Raw genomic sequence first — 20,478 nt, forward strand, 5'->3', positions numbered from 1 at the left:
CCGCCGCCTGCACCGCCGCGAAGCCGAAGCCGAAGCAGAGCTCGGCGCCGCTGCTCCCGCCGCCGCCTCAGCGCCACACATCGCCGGGACACCCGCGCCGGGCAGCCCCGCCGGCCGCCCTCACGCACGCGCTGTGCTCCGCGGGAGCTCCGGGCCGCCCCTTTTGCCGCCCAGCTTCGTGACTCCACGGCCCCACGCGCCCCTTGCTGCCTTCAGCTGGGGTTTCCAAGCCGCCCCGGAGCCGCGCACCCGACTTGCAGGCGCCCGCCTGGGCCTCCCTAAGTAGCGCCGCTTACAGAACAGGCCCCTGGACCTTCCGCGGCGATGGCGCTGCGCTAATGACGTCATGGGTCCGGACTCGCGTGAGTGCGCGTGCGTTGGAGCCTCAGCGTTTATCTCCACTCTGAAGGGATTCACGCCTGGGAAACGCTCTTCTGAGAGGATCCATGGAGGTCAACCCGGGAGAGAGAAGAGAGGACTGAAGCACCTAAAGTGTCCTGCCTTAAGGGAGCAGGATTGTGTAGAATATATAATAGCAGTAGCAGCGGTGTTTACGGAGCATTAACCTTACGTGGAGTTCTTTCCTACGTTACCTCCTTTCATCTTTACAAGGGAGCCATTTGGTGTTGTGAGGTGTGGATGTTCCCATCCCTAATTTGCAGAATAGGTAACTGAGGCTCAAGAGAGCTAGTTTGCGCACAGCCGAGAAGTGGTCAAGTTAGAATGGGACCCCAGGTTTGTGCTCCCTACTCTCCACCGATAACCTATCAAAGGGCTTTGAAAGAGCTTTTGACTAATCGCCTCTCAATGGTTCTTCATTCACTTATTAATTGCACATCAGTATGTGCCAAATCTACTAGACATTGGAGAAACAGTAGGAACAAGACACGGTACCAGCACATGGATCTTTCAGGAAAAGGAAGTAGGTAATAAACAGGAAAAAGCCCGAGTCTGATGCTAAGAAGAACATAAACAGGATGCTGAGGTAAGAGAATAACGGGATGTGGAGACTGCTTCGTATTAGATTATTAAGGAAGGAATCTCAGGAGGTAACATTTAAGCTGAGACCCCTGAGGAATGAGAAAGGGCTGGCTATTGGAAATCCAAGGAAAGATTTCTGAGCAGATGGGTAAAAAATTTAAGGTGGAAATATGCTAAATATGTTCAAGGATCAGCAAGAAGGTCATTGTAGCTGGAGTAGATCGAGTAGGAGGAGACTGATAAAGGATGAGGCTGGAGGCCGGGCGCGGTGGGTCATGCCTGTAATCCCAGCACTTCAGGAGGACAAGGTGGGCAGATCACTTGAAGTCAGGAGTTCGAGATCAGCCTAGCCAACATGGTGAAACTCCGTCTCTATTTCAAAAAAATTTTTTTAAAAAGTATAAAAAGGATGAGGTTGGAGATGTGGGCAGTGGCTTCATCATATGTGGCCTTTGGGGGTCATAATCAGGACTTTGGATTTTATTCTAAGCTATTGTAAGGTTTTAAACTAAAGAGTGGTGTGATCAAATTTGTTTTAAAATATCACTCTGCTTTGTAAAAATGGAATATAGGAAAGCAAGAATGGAAACAGAGCTATTAGGCTATTGGAGAATAATGCAGTTGAGAGATTATTACACTGTCTGAACTAAGGAGGTGGCAGTAAAGGTGTAGAGAAGATGGATTTTTTTTTTTTTTAAATAGGGTCCCACTGGCTAGAGTGCAGTGGCATGATCACAGCTCACTGCAACCTAGACCTCCTGGGCTCAGGCAATCCTCCCACCTCAGCATCCTGAGTAGCTGGAACTACAGGGACATGCCACCACGCCTGGCTAATTTTTCGTATTTTTTTGTAGAGATGGAGTCTCTCCACATTGTCCAGGCTGCTCTCCAACTCCTGAGTTAAAGTGATCCACTTCCCTTGGCCTCCCAAAGTACTGGGATTACAGGCATGAGCCACTGGGCCTGGCTGAGAAGATGGATTTAAGACATGTTTCGGAGGTAACATTTTCAGGACTTCCTGAAGGATTAGATGTGGAAGGGGAGGATAAGAAACAGACCAAGGATAACTTTCACATGTATGCTTAAGCAACTGGATGGATAATGATGCCACTGAGTGAGTGAAAAACTTGATGGAAGTGGAAGATTCAGAGTTCATTTCTATCTAGGTTAATTTGAAACATACCAGAGCATAAGTAATTGAATATTGGAGTGGAGACTTAGTTGTCTACTGAATTATTATTTTCTTTGTTGGACATACACCTACACTGCATTATCAAAGTAAAATAAGTGTGGCTCTGTGCCTATGCTCTGCCCAGCAGAAAGCGAGCAGAAGAGGTGTGCACAGTTTCCAGGCCTGGCCCATACAGACCTCCAACAGGTGCTCCCCTGTGCTCTTACTCCTTCTGCCACCTGGAAGCAGATGGTGACCAGGCTCTGGAGAAGGCAAGGCCTGAAGATGAGAGATTCCTGAGTGGAGGAGAACTGTGCCTTACTGACCTAAATATCCACTCAGTATTGTTATGTGAGAATAAAGAAACTTAGGTTGACCTTTTACTTACTTTGAGTCTTTTGTTCTAGCAGCTTTGCCTATGCTACCTACTATGAATAAGAGCAATCATCCGGCAGTTAACTTCGGGAGAAAATTTTTAAATGACTTGAATTGACATCTGTAATAGGAAATATTCGTGCAAAAGTAATTGTGGTTTTTGCCATTTAAAAGTAATGGCAAAAACTGCAATCATTTTTGCACCAACCTATATAGAAGATGCCCGGGATTCATTCATTTCCTCCAGTAAGAATTTCTCTCTGCCAGGCTCTGTGTCTTGTAATACAGATGCAGAGATGATGTCATATAATAGAGATGCAGTGATGAAGAGACAAGGTCCCTGCCCTCAGGCAGCTTTTAGTCTAGCTGCTCAACTTACTTATTTGCACATGCTTTCCCACTACCTAGAAACTCTTTCCTCCTAACACACACACATACACATAAACACACACAAACACACACACACGCACACCCTAGTTTCTACTCATTCTTCAACCTTATTCTTCTTTGAGGTGGAGCCTTGCTGTGTCCCCTAGGCTGGAGTGCAAGGGCGCAATCTCGGCTCACTGCAGCTTCCGCCTCCTGAGTTCAAGTGATTCTCCTGCCTCAGCCTCCCAAGTAGCTGAGATTACAGGTGCCTGCCACCACACCCGACTAATTTTTGTATTTTTAGTAGAGACAGGGTTTCACCATGTTGGCCAGGCTGGTCTCGAACTCCTGACCTTAGGTGATCCGCCCACCTCAGCCTCCCAAAAGTGCTGGGATTACAGGCATGAGCCACCACACCTGGTCAATTCTTGATAATGTTTTTTCAGAAAGACATGCCTTGCCCATACCCTCCTTTCCTAATCTAAATCAGATGTTCCTATTATCCTGTAACTAAATAGTCTCAACAAGGGAAAGAATCTTTTTTGTCTTATTGGTCATATGTCCCTAATACCCAATCCATTGTAGGTACTTAATACATTTATCCGTTGAAGGAATCAATGAATGGAGAAGGCAGAACCCTGAAGAAAGCGGTTTCTTCCAATGAAATTCCTCTATTGTTTGCTGGTGAGGCTGCCCTGGTTCACAGCCTTCAGTGATGCTCACCTCCTGGTACGCATGATCTTATGTAGTCCTCTCACCCTGCATGTGGGCTGGATCAAGTGGTTTGCTTCCAGTGAACGGGATGTCATGTTCAAGATTAGGTTACAGAAACACACTGGCTTCCAATGGGGCCCTCTCTGACTCTTACTCATTTGCTCTTAGGGAAGCTGGCTCACTTGGTTCCTAAAGCTGCTGTAATAAGGTATCACAAATTGGGTGGCTTAAAACAACAGAAGTTGATCCTCACAGCTCCAGATGCTAGAAGTCTGTAATGAATGTGTCAGCAGAGGCCAGGCACTGTGGCTCACTCCTTTACTCCCAGCACTTTGGGAATCCAAAGCAGGCAGATCACTTGATGACAGGAGTTCGAGACCAGCCTGGCCAACATGGTGAAACCCCGTCTCTACTAAAAATACAAAAAAAAATTTGCCAGTGGTGGTGGTGGGCACCTGTAATCCCAGCTACTCTGGAATCTGAGCCAGGAGAATCACCTGAACCGGGGAGGCAGAGAGGTTGCAGTGAGCTGAAATTGTACCTGTGCACTCCAGTCTGGGCAACAGAGCAAGACTCTATCTCAAAAAAAAAAAGTGGCCAGGCACAGTGGCTTATGGCCAAGGTGGGCAGATCACGAGGACAGGAGATTGAGACTATCTCGGCTAACACGGTGAAACCCCATTTCTACCAAAAATACAAAAAAGTAGCCAGGCGTAGTGGCGGGCACCTGTAGTCCCAGCTACTCGGGAGGCTGAGGCAGGAGAATGGCGTGTTCCCAGGAGGCAGAGCTTGCAGTGAGTCAAGATCACGCCACTGCACTCCAGCCTGGGTGACAGTGTGAGACTGTCTCAAAAAAAAAAAAAAGTCAACAAAGCCATGTTCCCTCTGAAGGCTACAGGGAAGGCTCCTTCCTTCCGGTGGCTTTGGACAGTCCTTGGCATTCGTTGGCTGTATCACTCCAGGCTGTGCCTCTGTCTTCACATGGCCTTCCCTGTGTGTCTCTCTGTGTACTCTCTTATTAAAACAGTCGTTGGATTTAGGGTCCAACATCATCCAGCATGATCTCAATTACATCTGCAAAGACCCTATTTCCAAATAAGGTCACATTCTGAACTTCTGTGCAAACATGAATTTGGGGGCAACATACTATTCAGTCCATTAGAGACATGTCAAGGAACTAACGTCTCTTACCAGCTGCCAGTGAGTACCTAAGGACTACCAACACATACATGAGCTTGGACAGGATACTCACCAAATTGAGCCTTTAGCTGACAGCATCCTCAGCCCACAACATGATCGTGGCCCTGTGAGAGTCTCTATGCCAGGCACACCCAGCCAAGCCATACCCAAATTCCCATCCCACAGAAACAGATTTTTTTTTTTTTTTTTTGAGACGGAGTCTCGCTCTGTCGCCCAGGCTGGAGTGCAGTAGCCGGATCCCAGCTCACTGCAAGCTCTGCCTCCCGAGTTTACGCCATTCTCCTGCCCCAGCCTCCCAAGTAGCTGGGACTACAGGCTCCGCCACCTCGCCTGGCTAGTTTTTTGTGTTTTTTAATAGAGACGGGGTTTCACTGTGTTAGCCAGGATGGTCTCGATCTCCTGACCTCGTGATCCGCCTGTCTCAGCCTCCCAAAGTGCTTGGATTACAGGCTTGAGCCACCGTGCCCGGCCAGAAACAGATTTTTTAATGTTGTTTTAAAGTACTAAATTTGGCCGGGCACGGTCGTTCACACCTGTAATCCCAGCACTTTGGGAGGCCGAGGCGGGTGGATCACTTGAGGCCAGGAGTTCAAGACCAGCCTGACCAACATGGTGAAACCCCATCTCTACTAAAAGTACAAAAATTAGCCGGGTGTGATGGCGCCTGCCTGTAATCCCAGCTACTCAGGAGGCTGAGGCAGGAGAATGACGAACCCGGGAAGCAGAGGTTGCAGTGAGCCAAGATCATACCACTGCACTCCAGTCTGGGCAATAGAGCAAGACTATCTCCAAAAAATTTTTAAAAATTAAAAATAAATAAGGTTGGGCATGGTGGCTCATGCCTGTAATCCTAGCACTTTGGGAGGCCAAGATGGGCGGATCACGAGGTAAGGAGTTCAAGACCCGCCTGGCCAACATGGTGAAACCCCGTCTCTATTAAAAATACAAAAAATTATTCAGGCATGGTAGTGCATGCCCGTAATCCTAGCTACTGGGGAGGCTGAGGCAGGAGAATTGCTTGAACTTGGGAGGCGGAGGTTGCAGTGAGCCGAGATTGTGCCATTGCACTCCAGCCTGGGTGACAGGGTAAGACTCTGTCTCAAAAAAAAAAAAAAAAAAAAAAAGGATCAATATGTGGGATACAAGCTGGGTGTGGTGGCTCATGCCTGTAATCCCAGCACTTTGGGAGGCTGAGGCAGGCGGATCACTTGAGGTCAGGAGTTTGAGATCAGCTTGGCCAAAATGGAGAAACCCTGACTCTACTAGAAATACAAAAATGAGCTGAGTGTGGTGCCATGCACCTGTCATCAAAATAAATAAGCAGGTTCTGATTCCTTAGCTGTGGGGTGGTGCCTGGGTTTCTGCATTGCTAAGAAGCTGCCCAGTGATGTAGATGCTGCTGCTCGGTCCAGGACCATACTTTGAGGAGCGGGTGTCGACACCTCCACAGTGCCTGTCACTCAACAGCCCCTACTTACAGGATGGGCCTTGCTTCATGTGGGTGCCATGTGACTCCATCCCCTGGCCACAGCTGACTGGCCCAGGAATGGCCATCTGACCCAAGCTGGGCCCTTCAGAGGATCCTGGGAAGTGAGACTGGAACATTAAGCCAGTTGTGGGTGGCTGTGGACACGGAGAGGTTGTTTTGTCCCAGGCTGAGGCAGTCCTTGTCTGCCTCAGGAAATGGAAGCGGTGAGGCTGTGGAGAGGCCAGAAGGAGCAGCCTCCCAGCTCAGAGAGATTCGCCCCTGCCTCCCATTCCTCACTGCACTAACTGTCCCATGTCCTTTCCAGGTGTACCCCTATTGCCTGATGGTTGTGTTACCAGTGGAGGGTGTCCAGGTTCTTGGCGTCTTGAACAAAAAATTGGACAAAACGCACAAAGCAAGGAAAGAAATGAAGAAAATTATTGAAAATGAAAATATACCCCACAGTGTGGGAACAGGCTGAGCATAGGGGCTCAAAGACCCCATTATAGAATTTTGGGGGGTTTAAATACCCTGTAGAAGTTTCCATCAGTTCCTTGGTGTATGTCCTACATAAATGAAGAAGATGAAGTAAAGCTACAAAGTCATTTACTCGGTGTACGCCATATGTAAATAAAGAGGATGAAGCAAAGTTACAAGGTCATTTACTCGGTGTACGCCCTATGTAAAAGAAGAGAACAGGCCGGGCGCGGTGGCTCATGCATGTAATCCCAGCACTTTGGGAGGCCAAGGCAGGTGGATCACAAGGTCAGGAGATCAAGACCATCCTGGTTAACGTGGTGAAAACCCATCTACTAAAAATACAAAAAGAAATTAGCCGGGTGCAGTGGCTCACGCATGTAATCCCAGCACTTTGGGAGGCCAAGGCAGGTGGATCACAAGGTCAGGAGATCAAGACCATCCTGGTTAACGTGGTGAAAACCCATCTACTAAAAATACAAAAAGAAATTAGCCGGGTGTGGTGGCGGGCACCTGTAGTCCCAGCTACTCGGGAGGCTGAGGCAGGAGAATGGTATGAACCCATGAGGCAGAGCTTGCAGTGAGCCGAGATCGTGCCACTGCACTCCAGCCTGAGTGACAGAGCGAGACTCCATCTCAAAAAAAAAAAAAAAAAAAGTAAAGGGAATGAAATAAAGGTACAAAGTCATTTACTTGGTGTGTGCCCTGTGTAAATGGAGAGGATATTTCCTGTCATAGCTGAAGTGTGAATTGGGCTTATGTTCCCTGCCTCCAGACCCTATTTTCATGGCTCAGTTGGAGTGATGTCTCATCCCTCTGAATGCTGCCGAGCAGTCACCAGTTTTTCTCAGGCCATCTTCGTTGGTTGAAGTTCACAACAGTGCTCTTCCCTAACTTCACACGCTTGCCCAATTGTGTTCTTGGATTAAGTTCTTAGTCGTGAATGCCTGCCAGAAAGGTTGTGCCTTCTGGGCACCTTGGCTCACACCTGTAATCTCGGCACTCTGGGAGGCCAGGAGTTCAAGACCAGCCTGAGCAACATAGCAAGACCTTATCTCAATAAAATAAATAAAAAGGCTGGGCATGGTGGCTCACACCTGTAATCCCAGCACTTTGGGAGGCCGAGGCAGGCGGATCACCTGAGGTCAGGAGTTTGAGACCAGCCTCGCCAACATGGAGAAACCCTGTCTCTACTAAAAATACAAAAATTAGCTGGGCATGGTGGTGCACGCCTGCAGTCCCAGCTACTCAGCAGGCTGAGGCAGGAGAATCGTTTGAACCTGGGAGGCAGAGGTTGCAGTGAGCCAAGATCATGCAAGTGCACTCTAGCTGGGGCAACAAGAGGGAAAATCTGTATCAAAAAAAAAAAAAAAAAGAAAGAAAGAAAATAAATAATAAAATTCAAAAATAATAATATAAATGATAATACTAAAGGTTGTATCAAGTTATGTTTTCGTAGTAGTATGAAAGCATGCCAAGGTCTCTGACCTGTTTCTGTTCCTCAAATATAGCAAAACTGGACAGTCTATGAATGGAAAGTTCTAGCATCTGCTGACCTGACTCAGCTCAAATCCTTCAGACCTCTGAGCTGGAAGGGGCCCAGAGGTCTCCAAGGCCAACCTCACCTCAGGTGCAGCATCCATGCTGGGGCTCTGCGGGCTGGCTGGAGCACTCAGTGTTTGCTAACTGGCTCCTGTCTCCCCTCTCAGAGCTCACAGAATAAATATCATCCCTCTTCTGGGACAGCTTTTTAGGTATCTCACATGGTGTACATTTCCTTAAAAATTTTGTTAACTCTGGGAAACAATGCATAACATAAAATGTACCAGCCTAACCATTTCTTTTTTCTTTGAGATGGAGTCTCGCTCTGTCACCTAGGCTGGTGTGCAATGGCGCTATCTTGGCTCACTGCAACCTCCGCCTCCCGGGTTCAAGCAATTCTCCTGCCTCAGCCTCCCGACTAGCTGGAATTACAGGCACCTGCCACCATGCCCGAGTAATTTTTTTGTATTTTTAATACAGATGGGGTTTCACCATGTTGACCAGGCTGGTCTCAAACTCCTGACCTCACGTGATCCACCTGCCTCGGCCTCCCAAATTACTGGGATTACAGGCATTAGCCACTATGCCCAGCTTTATCCTAACGATTTCTAAGAGTACAGTTCAGTAACGTGAAGTATATCCACACTGTTGCACAGCCGGTCTCCAGAACTTTTTCATGTTGCAGAACTGAAACTCTATACCCACTGAACAACAACTCCACATGGTAGCTTTGTGAAGCTGCTGAGGAGGCACTATTCCAAAGAATTTTAATATCTCGGCTGGGCGCGGTGGCTCAAGCCTGTAATCCCAGCACTTTGGGAGGCCGAGACGGGCGGATCACGAGGTCAGGAGATCGAGACCATCCTGGCTAACACGGTGAAACCCCGTCTCTACTAAAAAATACAAAAAACTAGCCAGGCGAGGTGGCGGGCGCCTGTAGTCCCAGCTACTCGGGAGGCTGAGGCAGGAGAATGGCGTAAACCCGGGAGGCGGAGCTTGCAGTGAGCTGAGATCCGGCCACTGCACTCCAGCCTGGGCGACAGAGCGAGACTCCGTCTCAAAAAAAAAAAAAAGAAAAAAGAATTTTAATATCTCATTTCACAATGATTATTCTTACTTTACAGCTGAAAAAAAAAAAGTGTGTTAGTCTGTTTTGCATTGCTATAAAAGAATACCTGAGGCTGGGTAATTTTTTTTTTTTTTTCAACACGGGGTCTGGCTCTGTTGCCCAGGCTGGAGTGCAGTGGCATGATCTTGGCCCACTGCAACCTTTGCTTCCTGGGTTCAAGCGATTCTTGTGCCTCAGCCTCCTGGGTAGCTGGGATTACAGGCATGCCCTAACATGCCTGGCTAATTTTTGTATTTTTATTAGAGATGCGGTTACACCATGTTGGTCAGGCTGGTCTCAAACTCTTGACCTCAGTAATCCACCTACCTCGGCCTCCCAAAGTGCTGGGATTACAGGCATGAGCCACTGTGCCCAGCCGTGAAGCTGAGTAATTTATAAAGAAAAGAGATTGATTTGGCTCATGGTTCTGCAGGCTGTACAAGCACAGTGCTAGCATCTGTTCTGCTTCTGGTGAACCCTCAGGAAGCTTAGAAATCCTGGCAGAAGGCAAAGGGGGAGCTGGCATATCCCATGGCGACAGAAAGAGAGATGCCAGGCTCCTTTTCGTAGAGAGCTGAATGCCCATGGGTTGTGACCAACTCAGCATTCCACTGAGGCTATATGCTCAAACAGCAAACTGTTTATCATGAATGCAGAATGTGGGCAAACTTGCTTCTGCTCCAGCCACCAGAAGGTTTGCTGAGGGCAATCAATCCCTGGCGCTGTGCACCTTGAGGTTATCTACTGGGACATCTAGAGCCTACTGTTCAAATAATGCAGTCTTGTGAGCCTGCTGTAAATCAAGCTGCTGACCGACAACCACCCCACCCCACTTCTCCCTGTCTCCTTTACCCAATAAATATGAAGGGCTCTAAAGCTCAGGGCCCTTGTTCATCAAAAGCAAGGAGCCCCCTGACCCCTTCTTCCAAATATGCTCTTTTGTCTTTATCTTTATTCTCACATTCGTCCCACTTTGTTCAGTCCACCAAGGTCCATTCACGCATCAAAGTGGCACCCCAGAACAGGAACTCCAAGGACATGAACGAAGAAGTTCTGCTGGAGCAGAGAAGCTGAAGTTGACAAGACGAATGGGGACCCTGGAATGAGTCTGCTGGCAGCTGATATAAGGTCAGTGCCCTAAAGAGGTACTGATCAGTGCCCTAAAGAGGTACCAGGAGCAATATAAGGTCAGTGCTCTCTTAAAGAAGTACTGGGAATGGGAAGTTTTCTGAATCAGGTAACATGGGGCAGAATTTTTCTGTTGAAAAAAAAATATGTGCAGTTGTTTAAAGTTTTGTTGAAACAATCTGGTGCTCAGGTTAATCCTCAGACATTAGCGAAGATGCTGCAGGAGGTTATTATGCATAACCCATGGTTTCCACAGGCAGGCACTCTTGATGTAGAAAATTGGCAAAGAGCAGGAAAAGAATTAAAACAGGCTCATCAAAAAGGTCTTAAAGTTGATTCTTCTGCTTTCTCCACTTGGAGTTTAGTTCGTACTTTCCTGCCATTATCTCCTTCTTATTCTGCTGGACAGCAGGAGTCACGTTCTGAGTCTAAAAATCTGAAAGAGTGTTATCCCACCCACAGCACCAATTGAAAATAAAAAACAGGAGAGGGAGGATAAAAATTGGCCTATACTGCCCCCTCCAGTTGCAGAAATATCTGTACCGCTTCCTTCAGTAGCAGAAATAGAGGCCTCAGTACAAAGAATTTTACGCTCTGCTGCCATAGCTGGAGAGCCCTTAGGACGTTGCACGTTTCCTATTTCCATAAGGCCTGATCCAAACAATCCACAGCAGTTTATTCATGAACAAACCCCACTAGAGTTTACGTTGTTGAAGGAATTAAAAACCAGTGTAATTAATAATGGGGTACAGAGCCCATTCACCTTAGGATTGTTAGAAACTGTATTTGGTGCTATGCGCCTTCTACCCTTTGATGTAAAACATTTGGCCCGCACTTGTTTGTCTGCTAGTGCATACCTGACATGGAATTTTAATTGGCAAGAAATGTGTGCAGACCAGGCTAGACAGAATCATGCTGCTGGACACGGAGACATTACAGAGGATATGCTGTTAGGTAATGGCCCTTATTCAGACCTGGAACTTCAAATGACACTTCCAGATGCTGCTTATCAGCAGTGTGCACAGGCCGCTAAACATGCCTGGGTCACAATTCCAGAAGAGGGAGTCCCAGTACAATCCTTTTTATATATCATGCAAGGGTCGCAGGAGCCCTATGTGCAATTTCTTGCAAGATTACAAGAGTCAGTGAAGCATCAGATTCCTCATACCGCTGCTACAGAAATGCTAACCTTAACTTTAGCTTTTGAGAATGCAAACGTAGATTGTAAATGTGCACTGGCACCTGTGAGGTGTACAAAACTTGAGAAATTTTCTCAGAACTTGTCAGGATGTAGGAACTGAGCTCCATCGCTCTGCAATTTTAGCTCAAGCAACGGCTAATTTAGTAGTTGACAAATCTAAAAGGAGCCAAGGGTCAAACCCTAAAGTGGGAAAATGTTATAACTGTGGAAAAACTGGACATTTTAAAAAGGAATGCTTTATAATGCGGTGCCCCCCATCCCCCCCAGCAGAAAAAACGCCAGTACTCTGTCCTCGCTGAAACACAGGAAATCACTGGGCTATTCAATGCCGCTCAAAATTTCATCAAAACGGTACCCCCGTCAGGAAACGAGAAGGGGGCCTGGACCTGGGCCCCTCAAACAATGAGGGCATTCCCAGTTCAGACTACAACCCCACTTCAGGGGTGGGTCCCAGGAGGAACATTGATTCCCTCACCCCAGGAACACCAGGAAGTGCAGGATTAGATCTTCCAGTCAGAGAAAGAATTACATTAGTTGGTGGAGGCAAACCTATCAAAGTCCCCACTGGCATTTGGGGACCTTTACCAGCAGGATACATGAGACTAATTTTAGGCAAAAACTGCCTTAACTTGCAAGGCATCACTGTAGTCCCAGGAGTAGTTGACTCTGACTATGAAGGAGAAATTCAAGTAGTTTTACTGTCACAAGATCTTTGGGTTTTGGAACCGGGAGAATATATTGCTCAATTATTGCTTATTCCCTGCAAATTATACTCTTCTCCACGAAAGGAGAAACGAGGAAATAAAGGGTTTGGGAGCACAACTACATGAGAAATCTATCACAACCTATAGCCTCTAATAGGCCCACCTGTGTAGTACAAAGGAAAGGAAAGAAATTGTATGGGCTTATGGACACCGGAGCTGATGTGTCAGTAATATCCAGTAAGGACTGGCCCCCAGCATGGCCTCTCAGACTAACCTCTACATCCCTAGTGGGAGTAGGAGCAGCTAAAAGTGTTCAACAGAGTGCTGAGATTTTACCTTGTCTTGGTCCGGATGGACAGTCATGTACTTTCCAGCCTTATGTTGCAAATACAGCTATCGATTTATGGGGTCAAGACTTACTTACAGCATGGGATATGAGACTTACAAGTGAAAACTTTGATAACCCAGGATTTAAAATGTTGAAGGACATGGGATATCAGAGTGGAAAAGGTTTAGGGAAATTCCTACAAGGAAACCCTAACCCGGTATGTATAACTGGAAAAACAGTTAGCAAAGGGCTAGGATGTCAGGATTTCTGATGGGGATCATTAATATTTCTCCTCCACCCACTGCCTTACCATTAGAATGGCTTTGTGACAAACCTGTGTGGGTGGATCAATGGCCCCTAACACAGGAGATACTAGATCAACTTCATCTGTTGGTAAAAGAACAATTGAACGCAGGACATACAGAGAAGTCAGCCCCTGGAATTCACCGGTATTTGTTATTCCAAAACAGTCCAGAAGATGGTGACTACTGCATGATTTGAGAGCTATTAGTGCACAAATTAAACCGATGGGTGCCTTACAGCAAGGTTTACCTTCCCCAGCAGCCATTCCAAGAGACTGGCCTCTTGTAGTAATAGATCTTAAGGATTGTTTCTTTACTATACCATTACACGAGAAGGATAAGCCTAGATTTGCCTTCTCTGTGCCTTCTATTAATTATAGAGAACCTGTTTCTCACTATCCATGGAAAGTTTTACCTCAAGGCATGCTTAACAGTCCTACATTATGTCAGCACTTTGTGGGAAGAGCATTAAAGGAGCCTTGAAATATGTTTCCCACTGTGTATATCATTCATTTTATGCATAATACTCTTTTGGCCGCTCCTACAGATCAAATTTTACATCAGTTATTCAGAGAAACAAAACAGGCTTTAATTAAAAGGAATCTCAAAATTGCTCCAGAGAAAGCACAAACAACATCCCCATACCAATATGTAGGAACTATTGTTATGGAGAGGAGCGTACGGCCTCAGAAAGTAGTTCTCCGTAAAGTCAGGTTACAGACTTTAAATGATTTTCAATAATTATTAGGAGATATTAATTGGTTGTGATCAATGCTAAGTACTGCAACTTACCAACTTACACACCTTTATCAAACCTTGCAAGGAGATTCTTCCTTAAATTCCCCACAGCAATTGATCAAAGAGGCAGAAGTGGAGTGACGACTTGTAGAGCAGACGCAAGGGCAATGATATGCCTCACGGCTACAACCACAAAAACCTTTGCTTTTGTTTTTCCTATCCCTCACTCTCCAACAGGACTTTTAGGCCAGTGCTTAGACAAATCTGTAACAGTAATAGAATGGCTCTTTCTACCTAATCAAACAGTCAAAACCTTGCAATAAAAAACCTTTCTTTAATTACACAAATTGTGACTGTCCGGGCAGGCATAGGTCAAAGATGCTTATGGGATATGATCCAGATAAAATTATTGTTCTTTTAGACTCTCAGCAACAGTCTGGAGCTTGGGAAATGTCGACTGCCTGGCAAATCACTTTTGCAGACTTTGTGGGTGCAACAGACAACCACTATCCCTCAGACAAAATTTTGCAGTTTTATAAAGTCCATTCTTTCATTCTTCCTGTGATTACTTACCACAAGCCTATTTCAGGTGTCCAGACTTCGTTTACTGATGGCTCTTCTAAAGGTCATGCAGCTATTTATGGACCTAAACATACTCAAACAATAATGACCTCTGGGGTTTCAGCTCAAGGCTCAGAGTTAATTGCAGTCATTCAGGTTTTACAGCTCACAGCTGCAGATCCTATCAACATTGTCTGTGATTCAACTTATTTATTTATTTATTTATTTTTGAGACGGTATCTTGCTCTGTCGCCCAGGCCAGAGTGCAGTCTCCCGGGTTCAAGCACTTCTCCTGCCTCAGCCTCCCGAGTAGCTGGGACTACAGGCGCCCGCCACCACACCCGGCTCATTTTTTGTATTTTTTTTTTAGTAGAGACAGGGTATCACCGTGTTAGCCAGGATGGTCTCGATCTCCTGACCTCATGATCCGCCTGCCTCGGCCTCCCAAAGTCCTGGGATTACAGGCGTGAGCCACCAGGCCCTGCCCGATTCAATTTATGTTGTAAGTGTAGCCAGTTGCATAGAAACTGCTACAATTAAAAATACACTAGACCCAGAACTGCTTAATTTGTTACTAAGACTTCAACAAACTATTTGCTCTCCTGCGGCTCCTTTTCATATTTCTCATATTCGCTCTCACACACAACTTCCTGGGCCACTACCTCTAGGTAATGATAGAGCAGATAAACTGATTAGCTCTGTGTTTCAGCAAGCTCAAGCCTCTCATGCACGACTGCACCAAAATACTTCCGCCCTACTCGCGTGTTCCATTTGTCTCGCAGCCAAGCTAGAGCTATAGTACAAGCCTGTCCTACTTCCCAGCATGTCCCTGGAGCCACACCTGTGGAAGATTGTAACCCACGAAGTTTGGCTCCAGATGAAATCTGGCAAATGGATGTTACACATATAGCAGCCTTTAGTAAACTTAGCTATGTTCATGTGACTATAGACACTTATTCTCATATGCAGCATGCTACATGCCAAACAGGTGAGACAGCTGGTCATGTATGGCAACATTGTCTGTCATCATTTGCTCATATGGGGATACCTAAATAATTAAAAACTGACAATGGACCCGCTTATACTAGTCATGCTTTTCAAAATTCTTACAGCTTTAGGCTATAACCCATAAAATAGGAATTCCTTATAATCCTAGAGGACAAGGAATTATAGAGTGGGCACATCAAACATTACAACGCAAGTTGAAAAAACAGAAAGGGGCTGGGTGCAGTGGCTCGCGCCTGTAATCCCAGCACTTTGGGAGGCCGAGGCAGGCAGATCACGAGGTCAAGAGATCGAGACCATCTAGCCAACATGGTGAAACTCCGTCTCTACTAAAAATACAAACATTAGCTGCGCATGGTAGCGCGTGCCTGTAGTCCCAGCTACTTGCGAGGCTGAGGCAGGAGAATCACTTGAACCTGGGAGGTGGAGGTTGCAGTGAGCCGAGATCCCACCATTGCACTCTAGCCTGGTGACAGAGCAAGACTCCATCTCAAAAAAAAAAAAGGGAAAAACAGAAAGGAGGGATAGAAGACCAGTTACCACCTCAAACAAAACTATACTTAGCCTTATTTACTTTAAATTTTTTGACTCCTGGTATGGATGGTAAGACTACAGCAGAAATACATTGGCAAGTGTTAGAGGAAAAGAGAAAAGTTTATCTGAAAGTGTTATGGAAATCCCCAGAAAAAGGACAATGGAAAGGTCTGGTGGATTCACTGACGTGGGGATGACAGTATGCTTGTGTTTTTACAGGAGATGGACAAGCCGTGTGTGTGGGTGCCCTCAAGGTGCATGCGACCATGGAACAGGAGACTAGAGGAACCCAGGGTGGCCAACTATGGGCCCGGTCCCTCTGGTACAAGCCATGAGCCAGCTGAGCCTGAGTGCAAAGATGGAGAGAAGGCCGACCGGAGTCATGAGGACCTCAACCCCCATAACCCGGGGGCAACTCAAGAATACCCCGCAGGAAGCTGAGAAACTACTGGAGCATCAAGGCCAGGCAAAAACCCCTGATTCCATGTTATTGGCCATATTAGCCATAATGTCCTGTGCGGTGTTTACCCTGTGCAGAGGCAAAAACATATTGGGCATATGTTCTCAATCTACCAGTAGTGCAACCTATACTTTGGAGTGACACTCCTCCTGAGATTTATTATGATCAGGGAGTGTGGGCTCCAGGACCCCTGACTCCCCCGACATAGAACAGTTGGGCTCTCAGAACAACGTCATTAATTATAGCGCCCCACTAGAAGGACTCCCTTTATCACTACAAAGACGTCGCTCAACCATAGCTGTCTTATAATTCAAGCTCAAGAAAGGTTGAGTCATTATGGTAAAGTCATGTACCTATTAAGTCTTGGTTCTATTAATGTAACTGGTGTGCTAACCAACCATTCCCGGCCCAATCACCCTAATTGTGCTGACTGTATGGAATGGATTCCCTTTGATAGTTCCTACCCACCTCCATGGACCCAGTATCTCGGCCCACTGGCTAGAAAACAATCTATGGTAAGTTGGAGACATTGTGGATTGGGGACCTAAAGGTCAACTATATGGAAAACATGAAAATCAGAAATCATGGCACAAACTTCGCTGGCATGGGGTGGCAAGCTTTTAATGCTGCTTCTTTATACCGTACCGGGATCCAATCCCAGTCTGCCACCCGGATTGCTTGGCATGGAGCAGGCTTTAGCCTGCCTCTTCCTCAGTGGCATTATCTAGGGAGGAAAGGACCAATCCAAGAGACATTATGGAAGGCAGCACTCCCATTTATGAATGCCAGCATCTGGGATGGGATACTATCCAATAATAGCAATAGTAAGCAACACAGTCTTAATGTTACGTTTGTAAAGAATATCACCACTCGATTTATAGTTTGTGTTTTTAATCCTTATGTCTTTTTGGCAGCTAAGAAGGACCAGCTCCAGGTAAACAATACCCAGTTGACCTGTAAATCTTGCCAGTTATATCACTGCATTAATCATAGCACATTGCACACACATAATATCTCTACTTTGATTATTCTGGGTTGCATCCCTGGGCTATGGATTCCTGTTCATCTGTCTGAGCCTTGGGCTACCACCCCTGCTTTGCACTTCATGAAACAACTTTTAACTCATCTTACTCATTGTATCCATAAAGCCTTAGGCATCATAATTTTTGCTGTTGTTTCCTTGGTCACATTAATAACTTCTGTTGTGATGTCCTCTGTAACTTTGCATAGTTCTATTCAAACAACTCAGTATGTGGAAAACTGGATGCGTATGGCCAACCAAGTATGGCTACTTCACAATAAAATTAACACTGAGTTACAAACTGAAGTAGCAATGTTGAAATCCATGGTTCTATGGTTAGAAGAACAAGTACAAAGCTTGCAATTGCAACAGCAATTGCACCATCATTTTAATCACACTCATATTTGTGTAAACAACTTAGAATATAACCAAAGTGAGTATCCATGGAACCTTGTGAAAGCCCATTTGCAGAGAGCTTGCACATCCAACATCACCTTTGATATTGGTCAATTACAAAACAAAATTCTTGATTTAAATAAACAAACTCAAGAGTTTCAGCCTTCTTTAGAAGACTGGACCGAATTCTAGCAAGGCCTGGAGAGCCTCAACCCTTGGACCTATCTAAAGCACCTCATTAACATCTTATATGTAGTCCTTGCAATAATGTTGTTTTTTTCTCTGTCTTCTGTTCACAGTCTGTAAAATTGGATGGACCGCCAATCAGAAAATGAGAGCTGCCCAGCCTGGCCTTACATTCTTTCAATTAATTCATAAACAGAAAGGGGGAAATGTAGAGAGCCGAATGCCCATGGGTCGTCACCAACTCAGCATTCCACTGAGGCTATATGACCAAAGAACAAACTGTTTATCATGAATGCAGAATGTGGGCAAACTCACTTCTGCTTTAGCTGCCAGAAGGTTTGCTGAGGGCAATCACTCCCTGGCGCTGTGCACCTTGAGGTTATCTACTGGGACATCTAGAGCCTACTGTTCAAAGAATGCAGTCTTGCGAGCCTGCTATGACTCAGGCTGCTGACCAACAACCACCCTCTCTTCTCCCTATCTCCTTTACCCAATAAATACAAAGGGCTCTAAAGCTCAGGGCCCTTGGTCACTAGAAGCAAGGAGCCCCCTGGCCCCTTCTTCCAAATATACTCTTTGGTCTTTATCTTTATTCCTGTGTTCGTCCCCCTTTGTTCAGTCCAACAGAGATTAGGTCCACACCAGCTCTTGCGTGAACTCATTACCATGGGGGAGGACACCAAGCCATTCATGAGGGATCCACCCCCATGATCCTAACACCTCACACCTTGCCCCACCTCCAACACTGAATATTACATTTTAACATGAGATTTTGAGGGGATACATATCCAAACTGTATCAGAGAGGTTACTTCAAATGTTCAGGTGCATGACATTTTGATATAGCTTTAAAAATAAGCTATTAGGTCTGTGCACAGCGTCTCATGCCTGTAATCCTAGCACTTGAGAGGCCAAGCCAGCAGGATGACTTGAGGCCAGGAGTTCGAGATCAGCCTGAGCAACATAGCAAGACCCCATCTCTCTCTCTCTCAAGAAAAAGAAAAAAAGAAAAAAAATATATATGTATGGTAGTGCACGCCTATAATCCCAGCTACTCAGGAGGCTGAGTTGGGAGGATCGCTTGAGACCAGAAGTTCAAGACCAGCCTAAACAACACAGTGAGATCCCATCTCTACAAAAAATAAGCCATTAGACTCTAGGCTTATTATTATTGCCAGGTATCCTCACTGTTACTCCTGGCATGGAAGATATAGTAGGAGTCATAGATGGCTGTAGGTCAGGTGCTGTCTCACAAGTAAACCACATATCGCCAGGCATCACATCTATGCTCTCACTCTAGTATATCTATATTGTAACCCCTTCTATGTATCAAGGCAGGAGGATCACTTCAAGCCAGAAGCTGAAGACCAGCCTGAGCTACATATTGAAACCCTGACTCTCCACAAATAATTAGCTGAGTGTGGTGGCACGTGCTTGTAGTACCAGCTATTTGGGAGGCTGAGGCAGAAGAATCACCTGAGCCTAGGAGGTAGAGGCTGCAGTGAGCTATGATCGCACCACTGCACTCCAGCCTGGACAACGGAGTGAGATCCTGTCACTAAAAAAAATAAAAAATAAAAATATTTTTAAAAAGCTCTTGAGAAGACTCCAAGTACAGTTCCTGGCATGTAGTGGGTGCACAGTTAATACTTCTTCTTGGGGCCACAGGATTGGGCATCAGATTTACATTTCACTGAAACTTTCTTTACCATCTGTATCTATTTCCTTTTCAAAAATGTAAATAAAACCGATACAAATGAACAAATGTCAGCTCTGTTTTATCCTTCACAGAATAAGCCAAATGAGACTTGGAAGTGACTTCAGAGATTGTGAGGAAATGGAAGCTTAGAGGTTGTATGGTTTGCCCAAGTTCCCCTGACCAGCTCTGGGATCCTGTTTTTTTTTTTCAGTTGAGGTGAAATTCACATAACATAGAATTTTTTTTTTTTTTTTTTTGAGACAGAGTCTCTCTGTGTCACCTAGGCTGGAGTGCAGTGGCACAATCTTGGCTAACCGCAACCTCTGCCTCCCAGGTTCAAGTGATTCTCTTGCCTCAGCCTCCCAAGTAGCTGGGCATGTGCTACCAAGCCCAGCTAATTTTTTATATTTTTTAGTAGAAATGGGGTTTCATCATGTTGGCCAGGCTGGTCTTGAACTCCTGGCCTCAGGTAGTCCACCTGCCTCAGTGTCCCAAAGTGCTGAGATTACAGGCATGAGTCACGGCACCTGGCTATTTTTTTTTTTTTTTTTTTTGAGACAAGAGTCTCGCTCTGTCACCCAGGTGGAGTGCGGTGGTGCGATCTCGGCTCACTACAACCTCTGCCTCCCAGGTTCAAGCAATTCTCCTGCCTCATCCTCCCGAGTAGCTGGGATTACAGGTGCCAGCCACCATGCCCAGCTAATTTTTGTATTTTGGGTAGAGATGGGGTTTAACCATGTTGGCCAGGCTAGTCTCGAACTGTTGACCTCATGGGATCCGCCCACCTTGGCCTCCCAAAGTGCTGGGATTA

At 46.0% G+C, this 20,478-nt stretch overlaps 2 long non-coding RNA genes across 4 annotated transcripts; both read left to right on the forward strand.

Moving 5' to 3' along the window:
- Nucleotides 1-219: 219 nt before the first annotated feature.
- Nucleotides 220-18,561, forward strand: LOC139356650 (uncharacterized). 3 transcript variants are annotated; one of them, XR_011608834.1, is made up of 5 exons: nucleotides 220-633; nucleotides 3,482-3,625; nucleotides 6,604-7,043; nucleotides 10,387-10,533; nucleotides 16,126-18,561. It is a non-coding gene; the product is annotated as an uncharacterized lncRNA (long non-coding RNA). The 3 variants fall into 3 exon arrangements; XR_011608833.1 differs by having other exon boundaries at nucleotides 3,508-3,625; XR_011608835.1 differs by lacking the exons at nucleotides 3,482-3,625; nucleotides 6,604-7,043.
- LOC139356649 (uncharacterized) lies at nucleotides 629-2,535 on the forward strand. Its single transcript, XR_011608832.1, has 2 exons — nucleotides 629-810; nucleotides 1,915-2,535. It is a non-coding gene; the product is annotated as an uncharacterized lncRNA (long non-coding RNA).
- Nucleotides 18,562-20,478: the final 1,917 nt, after the last annotated feature.

This window comes from Macaca nemestrina, chromosome 10, assembly GCF_043159975.1.
Source record: "Macaca nemestrina isolate mMacNem1 chromosome 10, mMacNem.hap1, whole genome shotgun sequence".
Taxonomy (NCBI): Eukaryota; Metazoa; Chordata; class Mammalia; order Primates; family Cercopithecidae; genus Macaca; species Macaca nemestrina.